Source organism: Octopus bimaculoides, chromosome 8, assembly GCF_001194135.2.
Source record: "Octopus bimaculoides isolate UCB-OBI-ISO-001 chromosome 8, ASM119413v2, whole genome shotgun sequence".
Taxonomy (NCBI): Eukaryota; Metazoa; Mollusca; class Cephalopoda; order Octopoda; family Octopodidae; genus Octopus; species Octopus bimaculoides.
The window spans coordinates 51,782,158-51,788,975 of record NC_068988.1 but is presented as its reverse complement, the minus strand read 5'-3'; the positions used below and the strand labels follow the sequence as shown (position 1 = coordinate 51,788,975).

Below are 6,818 nucleotides of genomic sequence, written 5' to 3'. Positions count from 1 at the left end.
CTGCAACTGTGTTGGGGTACTGGGGCACCACCTTGAAGTATTTTAGTCGAACGAATTTACCACAAAACTTTTTTTTCTCTCTCTTTAAATGCCTGGTACTTATTCTATCAGTCTGTTTTGCCGAACCGCTAATTTACGAAGGCGTAAACACATCAACATCGTTTGTCAAGCGGTGGTGGGGAACACACACACACACAAACACACACACACACAAACACACACACACGATAGTCTTCTTTCAGTTACCGTCTACCAAATCCACTCAAAAATCTATGGTCGACCCGAAGATATAGCAGACACTTGCCCAAGGTACAACGCAGTGGGAAGCAAACTTATCACACCCACGCCCATGAAACAAAAAATTCAAGTCAGTCATTTATTTTCAGTCATTTATTTACAATAAATGACATGTACATATTGGTTTCAAAAGTTTGGCACAAAGCCAGCAATTTCGGGAGAGCGGGTAAGTCGATTACATCGACCCCAGTGCTCATCGACCCCATCGCATTACATGTATATTTAGTATTTTTAATGTTGATGACTAAGACAAGTATTCCACGAGAAACGCTGTTATAGCCCTGTAGTTCTGTGTATTGCTAGTAACTTTTCCCTATGATTTTTTTCTCCTGGGACGTTTTTTCCTGAGTCTTCTTACTCTGGATTCTGATGCATGGCAGGTTTGGTTATAGTTTCGGACAGTCCTTCTTAGATTTAAATGTATTCCACACTTAACTGAGTTCTTTTAGACATAAGAAAAAAAACTTCGCCTTTATAGAGGCCCGAACTGTCTACACTTCGACCCGTAGAAAAGTTAATCATCTGTGCCGGATGGCGGCAACTCTTACAAGAGCGTTGGAGGGGAAGACGAAATGCAAGAAAAGAGAAACAAAATTATCTAAGGACGAAGTTGACATCATCTTCCTGTGTGACCTCTTTAAAACACAATTTCATCAGGTACTATAAATAGAAAGAGAAATTACAAAAACTTATATAAGAACACGGATACAAAATCTTTAAGTCACATTACATTTCTGAACGTTTTAGTTCGAATCAGCGTAACCAACTGCCACGTATCTTACTAGTGACTCTATCTATCTATCTATTTATCTATATCTGTCTACAGATATACATATACAAACAAACATATAAATTTATTTATTTATCATATATATATACATATATATATTTATTTATTTATTCATTCATTCATTCATTCATCTGTAAACATGGACTTTTGTTTCCTTTCGCACCACTTTCTTTATGATTTATAAAATACGTTGCAAACTACTGCTCTTGTTGCTGGTGTAGCTAATAACATGATTTTGTGCTAGAAAGGAAAACGGTTAAGGTATGTAGCGAATATTATCGTATTATTTTCATTTTCTTGTTTTGCATTTTGCTTTCGTGCTTGTGTTTATTTTCTCATTTTTATTATTTTTGTCCTTTCTTCCCTCCTCCTGCGAAGACTCCTCCTTCTCGCCAACATCATCATCAATTATCGTCATCTATTGGATCTCAATTTTTTTACCCGTCATGCACCATCCTCCCATCACTATCGCCGTTATAATCAAAAAGTCCTACGTAGTCATTCGATCTGCTAGAAATAGCAGTCATATCTGCTACGAATTATTCCCCTTCACCTTCAAAATAAAGACGCATACGATGGTATAATATACAAGCAGTCGCGTGGCTAATAGAGGAACAAGGAGAATGATCGCTCCTCATCCCCTCGAGCATATTTTTTTCAAAATTGGTACCTTTTATAAATGTATAATCAATGAGTAAAAAATTGTTTAGTATCTATCACGGCACCTTTTTTTATGTACTCGCTCTGCCTAACTTTAAAACCTGTCTATGCCCTTGTATTCAAGGTACACTATACTTGAAAAAAAGTTAGGATGTTTATTGTAGGAACGACTTTGTCATTCTAGGTCTCCTTTTTAATTCTCTAGAACAGGGGTTTTCAAACTGTGGTCCGCGGACCACAGGGGGTCCGCAAGGACAAGACAGGGGGTCCGTAGACAGCAAATACTTTTTATGGGCAATTTGATTTTATATATGTTTTTTAATCGAAATCTTTTAATTGACAATAAACCTATTTGTTAAATACTGTTAAATAAACAAATGTAAAAATATGTTATTTTAAGCAAATATTTATGTATAAATTTCATAAGCGTTTATAAGGTAGGGGTCCGCAAGTCAAAAAGTTTGAAAACCCCTGCTCTAGAACACCTACAATAAAGATCATGTCAGGGAGGGGGATGCACCAGCATCTAGCTGGTACACATTACAGCTGAGTAGAATAAAAGGACGTGATATGAAGAGCCTTAATTAAGGACACACAATGTCCAGGAACTGAACCCACGATCTTGTGATCATGAGCCGAATACCCTAGCCCCTAGGCTACACATTTTCTCAGAGTTCACGTTTTACAATGAACTAATCGATACTATTATTGCTTTTTAACCCAAGATCAGCCCTAATTGACCAGGTCTATTGATCAAAAGCAATTCAGCCGTGAATACCCAGTATTTTATTTTATTTTTTTTCCTAAAGACATTGCACTCAGGGCACAATTATAATCCAATCCGTTTTAAAAGAAGATAGGGTGTGATTTCAAGGGGATTTAGTTTCTAATTCTTGCAGGTCTACAACCTGCGAGAAGTTCTGTTGTTGGCTTCACAGGTTAATGTTGTGTGTGTGTGATAGAGAGAGAGAGAGGGAGAGAGAGAGGGAGAGAGTGGGAAAATACACAGTGTTAGTTTACTTACGTCTCTGTACTTCAGCGTTCAGCAAAATGTGGCAAATAGAAAAAGTAATGGTGTTGATTTGATCGACCACATCCGGTGTCTTTTAACTTTATGTATCATACCTTGTATTTTGATAGTCTGACTTGCTACTGAGCTATTCTTTTATTCTCTAACTTGTTTCAGTCATTTGACTGCGGCCATGCAGTACCGATTAAGAGAATTTAATGCAACACTTCTAAAGACATGATAATTCCTTCTCATGTCCTTAAGGATGATGTCTAGATGATTTAGCAGAATCGTTAGAGAGACGGATAATGCATTGCAGTATTTCATCTGACTCTTTAAATTCTGATTTCAAATCTCCACTCATTCCTTGAAGTCAACGGCTAGCTTTGTCACTCAACCTGTCAGGGGTTGATAAAGTGAAGTGCTATTCAAATGCTGGGACGATTTAACAATTATCCCCTCTAATTTCTGGCCTTGTGCCTATGTCAAAAATTAATCATTGTGGTTAAGTACCAAGTCATCCTTTATTAAGTACACCTATGACCAACGGTGTTTCAATTATAACAATCCATAGTGTATTTCGAATTGCATTATACGATCTATCCTTTAAGGTATATTATACAATGTACGTTGTAACCAATTTTTTTAAACAGTATAATGTAATTCAAAGGCAAATTGGCTGTTCTTTCTGATAGATAGAGCTATCACATTAAGGCATCCTTATTGACTGCTGTTTGTGTGATTATGTCCCAAGTTTTTAGTGTCTGGTTTTTTTTTTCTTGCTCTTTAGTTGGTGGGTCGGTAATGGCAGTGATTATATTGGTGTTGATGCATTGTGGTGGTGGTGAAGTTCGATTTAGACATACATACATACTTACATACATACATACATACATACATGCATGCATATAGATCGTTGACCAGTGACTATTCATTTTTCCCCCCGTGTTTTTCTCCTTGTTTTCTCCGTATTCTTTCTGTTGAAGAGCGTAGCTCGAAACGTTAAAGACTTTCCGTATTCCCGAGCGTCATACTAATACATCCTTTTGTTGTTTACACCACCTGTCCTCGTCTGTTGTTGTTTTTTTTTTCGTACACTCTCCTATATATATATATATATATATATATATATATATATATGTGACGGGCTCATTTCAGTTTCGGTCTACGAAATCCACTCACAAGGCTTTGGTCGGCCTGTGGCTATAGAAGAAGACACTTGCCCAAAGCGCCACGCAGTGGGACTGAACCCGGAACTATTTGGTTGGGAAGCGAGCCTCTTACCACACAGCCACTTGCAATTATACGATTCAGGTTTCGACTCAGATATTACTCGCATGTCTCACTGTCGCATGAGCACATGGGTCCACCGCAGTCCAAAGGTGAAATATAACGTAATGCAAAGAGCACAGTCTTTGATGATAATCGTGACGCCACTACCCTTAGCATTGAGTCTATTACACCCGAGTATCTTGCTCGCTTTCTTCTGGCTCACCCCTCCCCTCTCCTAAGGTCACCTAGATGCGATCTATATCTCCATTCTGTCCCCAGCATGAAATACTGTAATCTGAAGTTGTCGTAACGCGGAAGATATCTGTATGTATGTATGTATGTATGTATGTATGTATGTATGTATGTATGAGTGTGCGTGTGTGTATTAATGTGAGTTTGGAGGTATACATTATCCGGACGGACACCCTATGGGTTCTCAGTTATGTTCCAGGTTTAAGGGAAAAAGGTACCACAGAATTAGTAAAAGGTTTACGGCACAAAAGAAATCACTTTAAACTTGCTAAAATAATATTCGAAGTGAAATATAACTTCGAAGTGTTCATTTGTCAAAATGAGGATCTGAGAAAAGACTTTGCAATTAAAAAGAAAAAATAAGTAGGAGAAGACTTTTCGAATATAAATAAAGTGGAAGTATACAAAAATAAACGTTATTTCCTATCGGACTGTTAGTTTTGTTTCATTTTGAAAGATAAAAACCAATGTTACGGTTTATTATTATTTATATTTTAAATTACATATATATGAATGCATCAAAATCTTTTAAGTGCTTAGGGCCTCTATCCGGCTCTGATTTATACAATATTTCGTGCAGTGTGATAGAACACAACAGCCGTGGCCGTGTCCATTTACATATTTCAGTCCTTGTTCTAGTTATGCTGAATTCAGGCCATGCAAGTGTTTGTCATTACATATTTCATTGTCGTTATCTTAATGGTAATTTTCGTTTTCTTATCTCATGTGTTTTAATTATATTCTAAATTCCCAGTTTCTTTGATGTATATGTTTTACTTATCTGCTGCTGCTCATACAAACATCCTAGATTGTAAAAGGCCATCCGGTTGATTGCTATAAAGTCACTTACAGATACTATCTAACCTCTGGCCTACGGGCGTGCTGCCTCCTCTCTCTGCTTTTTTTTTCCTATTTCGACTACAATAGGCCTTTACTCCTCAAACAAGACTGGACTCATGCCATCTCCATTTAGGCTTACTTTTATACTCGTTTCTCTTCCTCTCATTACTCTTGTTATGTGCGACCAACCCTACCCTACATTAGGTCTCTCACTAATCACTCAAACCAGTCCTTCTTTCCCAGATTATCGACCCTCCGGAATTCCCTCCTGCTCATGTTTCCTACTGGCGTTGACGTTCAAGAGAAACAATAAAGCCCATCAATCTCACCAGTCAAGTGGGGATAGGGGGAAGCGAAGGCCGTGAGCGTTGCCCCTTCCTCCAGACCCAGCAAGTAAGCGAAAAATCTCTGAATAAACATTTCTTTCTTTTTTGTTTAATATTCTCATAATTTGCTCTAGTTTCTTTTCTGTGGCAGAAAATTGCAACAGTAACTGAAAGCCAGAATTAGAAATAACTATAAGAGTATTAAATATGTATCTCATAAAAATAGGGACAGATTTTAGAAATTTGAAAAGTGATGAGAACTCCAAGAAAGAGAAAAAGAAGCATCTTTATCCAAAGACAAAGAGATTGGATACCCATATTGATTCTTTAAATCCTTTCAACATCCAAATACAATTGACAGGTTATATAATTCATAACATAATTTGCCTTCTTCTAGTCTCTTGTTTTTCCGTTCAATTCATTTCTAATTCATTATATTAAAACACAACCGGACAGCTACTGATTATCTTAATTAATTAATTCTTGACAATGTGTGCAACTACTACAACTAATCTAATTTTCTTATTGTACTCTTTTTATTTTTCCTTTAAAATTTTTGGTTCCTTTATTTTTATACTTAGTGGTATTTCGTCTGTCTTTACATTCTGAGTTCAAATTCCGCCGAGGTCGACTTTTCCTTCATCCTTTCGGGATCGATAAATTAAGTACCAGTTGCGTACTGGGTCGATCTAATCGACTGGCCCCCTCCTCAAAAATTTCGGGTCTTGTGCCTAGAGTAGAAAAGATTATCTTAATTAATACTTGACAATATGTGCAACTAATCTAATTTTCTTTTTGTACTCTTTTTATTTTTTCTTTAAAATTTTTGGTTCCTTTATTTGTATTTCATTTATTTACATACTTGCTCCCTCGCTTACTTGAATCCCTCATTCCTTACAATTCATCGACCATCGACCACTTTTCTCCCCTGCTTTCGACTTTGGACTGACTTTTCCGCTTCTTTCCAGTTCGATCCCTGGCTTCTTACAACTTCCTTTCAGATTTTGTTGCACCGCGACATATGTTTCGTTACGAGAAGTTTTCCTGTCCCAGGTCATGTTGGTTTTGATTTGTCATCATAGCCTCGGTAACTTAGCATTATTTTTTTCTAGTGAGGGATGTTGGCCCTACACATACTCACTTTTATCTCTGGGAAGAAGTAGTCCACATTAGTCTGGCTTCTATCCTTTGACCTGTCCAATATGGGACCAGAAGCTTGTGCTCTACTGGCATAGCTCTCAAGCTTTGAGGCAAACAATCGAGAGTAAAGGTGTGTTCTCATGTATTTTCTTGCATATATGTCTAAGTGACACTCTCTCTCTCTCTCTCTCTCTCTCTATCTCTCTCTCTCTCTCTCTCTCTCTCTCTCTCT

At 37.3% G+C, this 6,818-nt stretch overlaps 1 protein-coding gene and 1 long non-coding RNA gene across 3 annotated transcripts in view; one reads left to right on the top strand and one right to left on the bottom strand.

Annotated features, from left to right (window-relative positions):
- Positions 1–375: 375 nt before the first annotated feature.
- LOC128248575 (uncharacterized) lies at positions 376–3,314 on the bottom strand. The gene is made up of 2 exons (XR_008264753.1): positions 2,772–3,314; positions 376–957 (listed from the first exon to the last, which is right to left on the bottom strand). It is a non-coding gene; the product is annotated as an uncharacterized LOC128248575 (long non-coding RNA).
- LOC106867256 (ornithine decarboxylase) overlaps positions 1,200–6,818 on the top strand; it is a 61,103-nt gene continuing 55,484 nt past the window's right edge. Inside the window, exon 1 of one of the 2 annotated variants that reach the window (XM_014912071.2) lies at positions 1,200–1,348. The gene's annotated coding sequence lies outside the window, so the exon portion shown is untranslated. The remainder of the gene's footprint in view (positions 1,349–6,818) is intronic. The other variant, XM_052970103.1, reaches the window with a different exon arrangement.